We start from the raw sequence: 12,865 nt of genomic DNA on the forward strand, positions 1-12,865 counted from the left end.
ATGCATCATGGTCTCCTCCTCTCTGTCCCGGAGACAACCTGAGGAGCAATCCAATTATCTCTGAGGACAAAGGGAGATCGCCAATACACATGTGAGGACAACAGAACAGACATCACCATTTCAACACACAATGGGACAATGGCACAATAGAAACCCACCCAGCATATTCCTCCCAAGCTGACAAGTTACACTTATTATAAATTGTTACAACTTTGTGAGTTTACATTGGCCATACATATAACTTACATCAATTTAAACAGTATAACTTGGGGACAAACCTATCCAAAATTCACTTTAATAGGTTCAGGGGTTTAAAAGTTAGTATATGGCCCATAATCCAGGGGCAAGAGGCCAGCAGCCAGTCCTCTCCAAAACCCAGTGGCGAGGTTGGTTTTGCCACACACACTCTTGGCATTCTCTTGATGAGCTTCAAGAGGTAGTCCCCTGAAATGGTCTTCCAACAGTCTTGAAGGAGTTCCCAGAGATGCTTAGCACTTGTTGGCCCTTTTGCCTTCACTCTGCGGTCCAGCTCACCCCAAACCATCTCGATTGGGTTCAGGTCCGGTGACTGTGGAGGCCAGGTCATCTGGCGCAGCACCCCATCACTCTCCTACATGGTCAAATAGCCCTTACTTTCAAAGTTTTCCCAATTTTTCGGCTGACTTACTGAGCTTCATTTCTTAAAGTAATGATGGCCACTCGTTTTTCTTTACTTAGCTGCTTTTTTCTTGCCATAATACAAATTCTAACAGTCTATTCAGTAGGACTATCAGCTGTGTATCCACCTGACTTCTCCTCAACGCCACTGATGGTCCCAACCCCATTTATAAGGCAAGAAATCCCACTTATTAAACCTGACAGGGCACACCTGTGAAGTGAAAACCATTTCAGGGGACTACCTCTTGAAGCTCATCAAGAGAATGCCAAGAGTGTGCAAAGCAGTAATCAAAGCAAAAGGTGGCTACTTTGAAGAACCTAGAATATGACATATTTTCAGTTGTTTCACACTTTTTTGTTATGTATATAATTCCACATGTGTTAATTCATAGTTTTGATGCCTTCATAGTCATGAAAATAAAGAAAACTCTTTGAATGAGAAGGTGTGTCCAAACTTTTGGTCTGTACTGTATATTATAAGTATGTAGCAAGGTAAAGAGCAGGCACACATCCTTCTGGAAAAATAATGTATTAGACTGTTTATTCAGGCTATAATAATACACGATTTAAAACTCAATAATACACAAGATATCATATAATAAAAATATAAATATAGACAATAAAATCACTAAATAAAAGTCACTAAGTGAAAATTCAAGGAATGTTCAGAGGTCTGGCGCCCTCATAATATACGGACTCCACTGTATACAGTCTCCTGAAACGTGCCACAACTGTGGCAAAAAAGGGGGTTATCCGGCTGTAACACAGAAGTAAGCACCACTCTTCTCACAGACCGCCCAATATGGTCTGATAAAGAGTTGCCAAGTAGTGTTGAGCGAACTTCTGTTTTAAGTTCGGCGTCTAATTCCGTGGTAGCGGAATCCATAACGCGATTCTTTGATAACCCGAACCCGAACTTTAGACGCCGAACTTAAAACACATTATATATATACATGTAATGCCATGCCTAACCACCAGGGGGCACCATTAAATAAGTGCTATGTAATGCCATGCAGGACCACCAGGGGCACCATTATAAATGTGCATGTAATGCCATGCCTGAACACCAGGGGGCACCATTATATATGTGCTATGTAATGCCATGCCTGACCACCAGGGGGCACCATTATATATGTGCTATGTAATGCCATGCCTGACCACTTGGGGGCACCATTATATATATATATGTGTGTGCATGTATCAGTGAATCTTCTGGCGCAACCGATTCAATGTTCTGGTAGAGTGCCATTCAGGTTCTGGTGAACATCCAACTGGAAATGAGGAGGAGGCCATCCTGCCATGTTCGGCAGACATTCATCCATCTGTGGTAACAGCCATTTCCATAACATTTCCAGGTATGATCGGGCAAAATCCTCGGCAAAAAAGAAGGGTCCGTAGCCGCTGCTCATTGCACAGAATACGGTTACTTTGGGCGAGTCCCTCATGGGTCTAATAAGGGATTGTGGGTTTTCTGAGCCCCAGATCTGCCCTTGTGGTGACTGACCTTCCCACGAGGGTGAATTGTACCAACACCAGCCGCTCAGTGAATTCGTCCTCTTCCAATTGGCCAGTCAGTGTAAGTCTCGGCATTTCGGTTTGTCATCCATTTGTAATTGGCGTGACATTTTCGTAGATGCACCATACGTGGCTTGTGGGATGGTAGGTCCATATACAAGCCCGCCTGGTCGACGGTGCTGATCCACGGCTCCAATCCTGTTTACCGTCTCTCCCAAAGTCTCCGGAGCGCCCAGATTGTCCCGGAAACAGCCAGGGTTCCCCCAATACGAAGTACAGTTTCCATACGCAGAACATTTGCCACTTTTACTCAGAAAATGTTGCTGCACAAAGGGGGAGATTTATCAAGACTGGCGCTTCCTGTGTACCCCAAAATGGCACTATTAAAAAATACAACTGTTACCGCAAAACCCAATGCCCCCCCTACAGCTACGTAGATGGAAAAATAGAAAAATTATAGCTCTTGGTCAGTAAGGCCCAAAACAAGCTGGTCACTAAGGGGTTATTCATCCTGTAAGTGTGCGTGTAATACCACGCCCGGCCACCTGGTGCGCTATTATTTATATACATGAATTCTACAGAAAAGATACGACTAGCGATAATATAACGCCACCACCTAGTGGTAAAATGGTGGTGGTGCATCATATCCTTCTTTGTGCTCCTTCCTCCATATTTGTGCTACATACATGTCATTTACAGAACTTTCCTCACCTCTTACAGGACCCGTGTGAACACCAGAAGAGGAGCTACCAGCTACTATAGTGACATCACTGACGACGGACATGGTGGGATCCGTCTCCCCTGACAATATCGGCTGGTGGCTTCGGGTCTATTCATCTGACTGTCCAGCATCACACGACAGTGACCCCGCAGGATGAAGCTTCAGTGTAATAGGCTTGTACATTACCCTATTAGGATGCATTGGGGGGGAGGAGCGTCTGGTAAAATATTAAAGATGCTATATATTCAAAATCGTACAGCCTGGATTTATATTATTGTACTTGATTATATTTACTGATATCCAGTGGTCGCCCCCCTTCTCTACACATTACACCCCTGAGCTCAACAACGCTATGTATTGTCTATTGGGGTAAGATTCCCACCTGTAGCCACCACTAGAGGGCGCTAACTGCACACAGATTTCCATGGCTGCCTTCACAGCAGATGGAGGAGAATGGCATTCAGAGAAGTGGTGTGGTGAGGGGAGGCGCTGATAGGACCCCTCTAGTGTTGGGTCAGGAGACGTGGGACAAGGTTCAGTTCGCTGCCACCATAGAACACTGGATGGGGCAGAGTTCAGGTAGGTAATATGTCCAATCACATCTACCAACCCATTTATAGTGGAGATGCAAAAGTTACACTGGTCAATCCATATTACATGGGGATGAACTTTGGGGAGGACCCGCGGCGCGCGCCATGTAAAATATGTACGTTCTCCCATGTCCATGATTAGTTTAAAGGGGTTATCCAAGACCATAACATGCACCCCATAGCCCGGGCCCCTCGCAATGAATGTACTTACCTGGTTCCCCGCTCCCTGTGCCGCTCCTGGTCCCACACCGCTGCTTCTGTCGGGGACGAGCATCGCGGGTGACGCTAGGGAGGCTCACCCCCGCCTGCCACCAGATGTTTTCATCCGCGCACGGGGAGAAGCTGCAGCTGCATCGCAGGGACCAGGAGCGGCACAGGGAAGCGGGGTAAGTATATTCATTGTGAGGGGCCCGGCCTATGGGGTGCATTTTATAGTCTTGGATAACCCCTTTAAGATAATTAAAAGTCTCCTGATTGGTGTGGAATAGAAAAATGGTGCTATGCTCTCCTCTTTCTCCACTACAGCCGTAACGTGCAGGTGTACAGCATGAGACCACTGCAGCCGTAACGTGCAGGTGTACAGCATGAGACCACTGCAGCCGTAACGTGCAGGTATACAGCATGAGACCACTGCAGCCGACCACTGTCCTCAGCGGTACAGCACATACTTACACATCACTGCTGCAGCCAATCACTGTACACAGTGGTACACAATATACCTGCATAACACCGCTACAGTCACCGTCTTTAGCAGTAGACAGTATACCCGTATACCATATGACACCAGTGCGGACAATTACTGTTCTCAGCAGTATACCATATACCTGCATGTCACCACCACAGCCAATGACTGCCCTCAGCGACACACTATATACCTGCATAACAGCACTACAGCCAATCACTGTCCTCAGCAATATGCATATCACTACTGCAGCCAATCACTGCACTCAACAGAATACCATATACCTGCATGTCACCACTGCTGCCAATCAATGTCCTCAGCAGTATACCATATACCTGCATTTTACTACTGCAGCCAATCACTGCCCTCAGCAGTACACAGCATACTTGAATATTGCCACTGCAGCCAATCATTATACTCAGCAATAGACCACATACCTGCATGTCACCACTGCAGCCAATCACTATCTTTAGTGGTGCACCAGATACCTGCTCATCACCATTGGAGCCACATCACCGCTCTAGCTAATCACTGTCCACAACAGTAGACTATACACCTACATATCACTATTGCAGCCAATCACTGCCCTCAACAATCTATCATATACCTAAATGTCACCACTGCAGCCAATCCATGTCCTCAGTGGTCCACTGTATACTTGCACAGCACCACTACAGACAATCACTACCCTCAACAATAGACCATATACCCCTATGTCATCACTGCAGCCAATCACTGCCCTCAACAATCTATCATATACCTGCATGTCACCACTGCAGCCAATCCATGTCCTCAGTGGTCCACTGTATACTTGCACAGCACCACTACAGACAATCACTACCCTCAACAATAGACCATATACCCCTATGTCATCACTGCAGCCAATCACTGCCCTCAACAGCCTACAGTACACCTGAACATAACCACTGCAGCCAATAACTCTCCGTAAGTTCCTCTCCTATAACAGATGTATGTCAAAGACACAGACCCCCCTCACAGAAGAATGTCCTCTCCTACAACAGTCACGGATGAAGGGGGTGTTCTTAATTTTAAAAAAATGCATGACTTTGGGAACATTGGGAAATGGCAAAGAGAACACACAAAGTGCGCTGGCGTATAACAATGGAGGGGTGCGGCCGGTATACATGTCTACTCTGCCCAAGGTACGGACAAGTCCTGTGGGATCCAGGCCTGGTTCATTTTAATGAACGTGAGCTTTTCCACATTGACTCCCACTTTATTAATGAAGCAGGTGGAGCATACGCGTGACGAAGTGCGTGACCGGCCAGCCTGCCTGCTAGTACGGGAGTTTCATAGCACTACGTGGATTGGGCTACCGCAGAGGATTGCTATACCTTATATATGAATGCTGCTGTGTGCGGGGCCCGGTGTAATAGAGTACAGTGACTGCACCGGGCCCCGCCGTGATTCCAACAGCAGTTGCCGGCCTCCAGCCCCTCCTCCCTCCCGGCTGATACATCGCAGGCCGCGCTGTGCTGCATCGTGGCCCGCGATGTATCAGTGTTAGCAGAGTAAAAAGGGCAGCATTCGCCCCATTAGACGCACTGACATTTCCCCCCCACTTTTGGGGGGGGGGTGCGTCTTATTGGGCGAAAAATACGGTACATGCCTGTGGCTGAAGACTGACTTGTACTAAAAAATATATATGAGTAAATAATATAATGACACGATGTACAATAATGCAGGATGAGAAACAATCGTATAGTAATAATGTAATAAAATATCTGTATGATAATCCATTCCAGAAGGGTGAGCGGTGTTTAAGGTGAAAATCCAGAAGGCTTCTCTCCAATAATCATTTTTTGGAACTGCCCCCCCGCTTGTATAATTTCACTTTTTCTATACAAATTAAACTGAGGGACGCAACCTTACCATTATGTTGTTCCAAAAAGTGCCTCTGACAAAAAGAGAAAGGAGTTATTAACCCCTAACGCTGCAAGGTCAGGATCAGACCAACGATATAATAATAGTAACAAACCAAGAATATGACATTCTCCACCACATACAGCCTTGACTACAGACAGATAGCAGATATCATCAATAGATAGATCCCGATATTACATCAGGACAAAACATTCACAAGGGTCTTGCAGGAAGGTGTTAATTGTGTTGCAAAGAGGGCACCTACTATTGGTTCGTTACTTTCGCCAAGTTTGTTTTTTTCTGACAAACCTCACCATACATGGTTAGATACAAAAGGGTTTTTTAATGCAGCCAAAACACATGTCGTTGCTGCGACTTTACAAAAATTTCAAAAACCTTTTCCTCTTTCAATACCAATAGCACTTCTAAAATATCTTCGTATGTGGTGAACCTTGTGAACTGCAGCATCTTTCTGATGTCAGTAATGAGAAGGCGTTGAATATTTCTGCTGATATCCATAAGGGAGATTTATCCTTCTTTACTTTTATTTGTATCAAAAGGGCCATAGGAGAAAGCTTTTGGCCAGGGAAACATACTGGATTTTCATGTTAGAAACCAGAGCCCCAAATGGTCTAAATAAAAGACAGGTTGTAGGGGGCAGGGCCTGCTCGCTGATGGCGCCGGTCACTTGATTTACTCGCATTGTAAAGCGGCTCACATCGGCTTTCCTCGCGACCCTGCTTTGGCACAGAGCATCCCTTGAGACCCACCAACATGTGGAAAGTCAAAAGACCCCCAGCCCCAGCAAAAATGAGTTTTTCGGCAAATCAAACTCTGCCAACCAGGGCCTAGGCAGAGTCACACCGCTGGCGCGCTCTCCTGCTTCTTCCACCACCACGCCAACAGCCTCAAGGGAAGAATGCGTAGGGAAACCTGCCACACACCTCACTGAGAAAACCATGCGTGCAATGCTGGAGTCCCTACCCTCTTCCATGAAGGAAGACATGATGGGCTTGCTCAGAGACCTCAGAAGAGACATTCAAAGCATTGGGACCGCACTGCACACCTGGAAACCAAGATGGGGGGAATTTGCCACCTCTCATAGATGCCCACGAGGTCATGGAGGACGATATAGCCAAACTCGCTGCTTAATTGCACGATTTAGAAGACCGGCACTGTCGTAACAACATACGGCTGCGCAGGATCCCGGAATCTGTGGAGGTGGCTGACCTGGAACCCCTGCTCAGAGAACTCCTCAAGGCAGCATTACCGGAGGCCGCTGAGAGAGATCTGACCATAGATCACATTTATAGGCTGCCGAAACCGCAAGGTCTAGACAAGTCCTTACCTCGTGATGTAATAGCGTGGATCCACTTTTACACGATCAAGGACTCATTTCTTCGGGCCCTACGACAGAATCCAACGCCTACAGATGTCTTCAAAGGGATCTCTGTTTACCCGGATCTCTCCGCGGCAACCCTGGCCAAGCGAAAATAATTGGCCCCCCTCACCAAAATCCTAAGGGAGCACCATGTAAAATACCGATGGGGGTTCCCAGTGAAGTGTTTAGTCTCGTAAAACGGGACCTCCTACGTGCTCAAGTCACCCCAAGGAGCGGCCCGCAAGCTGCAGGAATGGGGTCTTCTCCCGAAGGAAGTTCAACTAGTGGATGAGGCCCAATCGACCTTACAAGATCACCCCAGACAGGGACTGTAACGGCATACAAGGGAATGCTCCAAACTCCAAACGGAACCTCACGAATAGCTGCTAGCAGACGAATAGGAAATTCACCCAAGCGGCTTACACTCCTAGCAATCAGTCTCTAACAGCATACAGTGAATCCCCCCAAGAACGAGACGAGGCTCCGTGTTGAGGGTCAAGCATTGGTCACCCAGAGCTGTGCGTTTATTGATCTTATATAACATTGGTACACATCAGTACCACCCACAGGGTTTTGTAAAAACAACCAATAACCACGTACAATACAGTAAAACACTCCCACACAAAATCCTCCTCTCTGCCTGTGATATAATTATGGTACAATGGGTTGATGTAATTATCACAGGCAGGAGAATACACAATGTCCTCTGTCCTGGAGACAACCGAGGAGTAATTCAATTATTTCTCAGGACAAAGGGAAATCGCCAATACACACGTGGAGACAATAGGACAGACATCACCACTCAAACATACAATGTCCCACCCATTACAGTAACATAGACATTTAACATATCCCAAAATGGCACGAATTAGACCAGGGGTTCAAAAGTTAGTAAAAGTCCTTTGTGAACCAAAACATGGCTTAAGTTAGAGCACTCCTTTCTTAGTGCCCCAGCTCGAGCCCTCTTGTTGGCTGACAGCCCTCTTCCAGCTCCTAGCTCCATACCTAACTCCATGATCCGCAACACTCTAAAGGTCTGGAAGTCGGTCTCAGCTGACAGGGAGATCTTGATGCTTCCCTCCCCTCTGCTGCTTGTTGAAGATATTGTAGCCCTTGCCCCTAAGGAACTAAGACAAAGCTGCCCCTCTGCTATAAGGTGCTCAAAACTCACTTTACCTAGCTTACTGGATTCAGAAGGTTGCTTTCCTACAGAAGTTGATCTTATAAGGAAACTAGGACTCTCGGCCCAAAAGTATATGCTTACCCGTTATCTGATAACGAAAATACCTCCCCTTGTCAAAAAAATACCCCCCAAAAGACAGATTAGCTGGCTGGAGAAGTTGTTTAGCCAACTATTGCCCCCCCTTAAATCAATCTCTACCATATATAAATCTCTAAAGACCTCTCCCCCCTGCCCCAAATTAGCGGCTCTAGGCCTTTGGGAACGAGGCTTGGAGAAGACCTTCTCACCACCTGAAATTGCAAAGATACTGCTAGCGCCGCACAAAATTTCCAGATGTATCCGCATACAGGAGAATAGCTATAAAATTCTCCTCCGCTGGTATAATACTCCTCACAAAACCTGTCATTTTAAACCGGGGTCTCCAGATACTTGTTGGAGGTGCCTTAAAGATAAAGGGACGTACCTCCACATTTCGTGGTCCTGCGATCCTATCAAATTATGGTGGCTTGAAATAGTTAGGCTTAGCAACCAAATTTGTAATACCACATACCCATGTACCCCAGATTTAGTTCTCTCCCTAGGAGTAACTGGATCTAAAGAACACAAGGCTTCTCTCTTCTCTTTCCTGCTGGCGGCCGCCAGAATGATTATACCTGCCCACTGGCTCTCCACCGAGATACCAAAGAGAGACCATTGGATCAACAAAGTTGATCAAATATATAGATTTGAGGAGATCTCTCATTGGGAAACAAGATCGAGACCTACCTTCCTTCAAATATGGTCGCCCTGGAAGAACTACAGGAATTTTTCTTGATCAGTCCAGATATCCCGATCTCCTCCTACTTCCATGCAAAAAATTATGACTTGCCACATATGCGATTTACCATAGAACATTGTTAATATGCTAACCCACATCTAATTGTTGGTATAGTTACACTGTTTTACCCCATTTTTGTTTTGATTTACACTTTATGATTGTCACCATTCAAGAATAATATTTAAAAATGCTTCTATGATTATTGTCTATACGCTTATGTTAGGCGTTTTGTGATACAATGATATGTACAATCTGCCCTTTATGACAAAACAATAAAATTGTTAATTATAAAAAAAAAAAAAAAGTCCTTTGTGAACAAAGGAAGCATGGCTGATGAGAGGGCCCATAATCCTGGGGCAAGAGGTTGGCAACCAGGCCCCTCCAAAACCCAGTGGCGAGGTTAGTTTCGCCACACATCTCCCCTTTTCCAAACAGACTAACAGGGTATCTGACCTTCTGCCGGTCAGTGCCCTTGTTAGTCCAGCAGCCCACCCACAAAACAGAAACAGCAGCACAGCCCACCCACAATAAATGGTTACTACACCTGAGCAAGGGATAAACTTGTCCATGTCCAGGTGCCTCACCACGGCTGTGTGGGGGACTGGTAGACTGCCTTGGTGGGTTGCTGATGGGCAGAGGCCAGCGGTACTCTGCCCTGGTGCCAGCGCTACCACGGAAGTAGCCTGGTTGGAGCCTGGTTGTTGGAGGGGGAGACCGACTGTCTGCCCGAAATATACACCGCTCTGCTGTTGTAGGGAGAGACCGACTGCCTCCCCTTTAGATAGACCAAGATGCTGCTGTAGGGGGAGAGCGACTGTCTCCCCTTTGGCTAAATAGCCCTGTTGCTGGGGGACAGGACTGACTGTCCCTACCCCCTGTCCTGTGAGTGCAGAGACCATGGTTCCATCTGCACGGTTGTGGGGCTTACTGTCTCCCCCTGGTGCGTTAAACTGCCGCTGGGGGATGGAGACTGCGCTCCCAATTCCCTGTACATCACACGGCCGCTGGGGGATGGAGACTGGGCTCCCAATTCCCTGCATATCACACGTCCCCTGGGGAATGGAGACTGGGCTCCCAATTACTTGTACATCACACGGCCGCTGGGGAATGGAAACTGGGCTCCCAATTCCCTGCATATTACACTGCCGCTGGGGAATGGAGACTGGGCTCCCAATTCCCTGCATATCACACTGCCGCTGGGGAATGGAGACTGGGCTCCCAATTCCCTGCATATCACACTGCCGCTGGGGAATGGAGACTGGGCTACAAATTCCCTGTAGATTATACTTCCGCTGGGGAATGGAGACTGGGCTCCCAATTCCCTGCATATCACACTGCCGCTGGGCAATGGAGACTGGGCTCCCAATTCCCTGTACATCACACGGCCGCTGGGGAATGGAGACTGGGCTCCCAATTCCCTGTAGATTACACTGTCGCTGGGAAATGGAGACTGGGCTCCCAATTCCCTGTAGATTACACTGCCGCTGTTGAATGGAGACTGGGCTCCCAATTCCCTGCATATCACACTGCCACTGGGGAATGGAGACTGGGCTCCCAATTCCCTGTACATCACACGGCCGCTGGGGAATGGAGACTGGGCTCCCAATTCCCTGTACATCACACGGCCGCTGGGGAATGGAGACTGGGCTCCCAATTCCCAATAACTCCCATTGCCGCTGGGGGACAGGACAGACTGTCTCTGCCCCCTGTAGCTCAGCCTGCAGCTGGGGAATGGAGACTGGGCTCCCAATTCCCTGCAGGACTGGTGGAGAGATCTCGGTCCCATCTCCACCGGCCACCTGGGGTTCTTCCCAGTAAACCTCCACAATAACCTCCCAGCTGAAGGGCTCTGGACCTGGGTCTGACTTCTTGCTGTCCTGCTGAGCCTTCCCAATGGAGTGGAAGAGATCTCGGTAGTCCTGCTCCAGTTCCCACTCCAGGGTAGCTAGGTGAGCCAGGTCTTTCTCTACCTCATGGGGGTCATCCCAATCTTCCCTAGCCTGAAGTCTGGACTGTGCAGGGCTCCCGAAGCCAGGCTCTGCAAAGTACTCCCATAACAAGCCAGGACCATCAAACTCCTCTCCCTCTGGCTTGTCATGCTCAGCTGTCCAGGGTATATACTGTGCCATATACCACCAGAGCGCCTGGTAGGCATCCTCCAGCCATAGCTCCTGCCATACCCGGTGCTCTAGTTCCTTCACCCATTCCTCCAGGGGCTGCTCTCCCAGGAAGGGCATCCGCAGGGCCACTTGCTTCTGCAATCGCTGCTCTTCACTGGGGAGACTCTCGCCTCACTGGTATTGTACATTATCCAGGGCCTGGTACCAGATGCCTTTCCTTAATGCATCCCGGCCATCCAGGTCTTCCTCATCGTATGCCACTGCTGGTTCCATCCTGCTGCTGTCAGGGACGCTGTACTGGGACATGCTTTGCCCTCAAACTGTAATTCCAGGGGATGATGTTTCCTGTAGCTGTCCTTCTGGGCTGTGGGAACGATCCTGCCGCTTGCCACCAATTGTAACGGCATACAAGGGAATGCTCCTAACTCCGAACGGAACCTCACGAATAGCTGCTAGCAGACGAATAGGAAACGCACCCAAGCGGCTTACACTCCTAGCAATCAGTCTCTAACAGCATACAGTGACTCCCCCCCAAGAACGAGACGAGGCTCCGTGTTGACGGTCAAGCAGTGGTCACTCAGAGCTGTGCGTTTTATTGTTCTTATATAACATTGGTACACACTAGTACCACCCACAGGGTTTTGTAATAACAACCAATAACCACGTACAATACAGTAAAACACTCCCACACAAAATCCTCCCCTCTGCCTGTGATATAATTATGGTACAATGGGTTGATGTAATAATCACAGGCAGGAGAATACATAATGTCCTCTGTCCTGGAGACAACAGAGGAGTAATTCAATTTTCTCTCAGGACAAAGGGAAATCGCCAATACACATGTGGAGACAATAGGACAGACATCAACACTCAAACATACAATGTCCCACCCATTACAGTAACATAGACATTTAACATATCCCAAAATGGCACGAATTAGACCAGGGGTTCAAAAGTTAGTAAAAGTCCTTTGTGAACAAAGGAAGCATAGCTGATGAGAGGGCCCATAATCCTGGGGCAAGAGGCTGGCAACCAGGCCCCTCCAAAACCCAGTGGCGAGGTTAGTTTCACCACAGGGACACTGCCTGAACTGCGAGTTGTTCTGTGCACTTCAGGGAATGCAAGGAACCAACAAAAATTATTATCCTCTCTTGCCCCACTATCTCACTACCTTATTGACCACTAAGGTCGGAACGCCCTGAATGGGCATTTTGCCATGTTGGCTAACTGTTGTTTGCTGTTTTTCCTTTGTTCTTTTTATTTTTTCCTTTTTTACCAGTGTGCTCCTGAGAAAGCCACTATTGATCCGTGTGGC

Source organism: Bufo bufo, chromosome 1 (genome assembly GCF_905171765.1).
Source record: "Bufo bufo chromosome 1, aBufBuf1.1, whole genome shotgun sequence".
In the NCBI taxonomy this organism is placed as follows: Eukaryota; Metazoa; Chordata; class Amphibia; order Anura; family Bufonidae; genus Bufo; species Bufo bufo.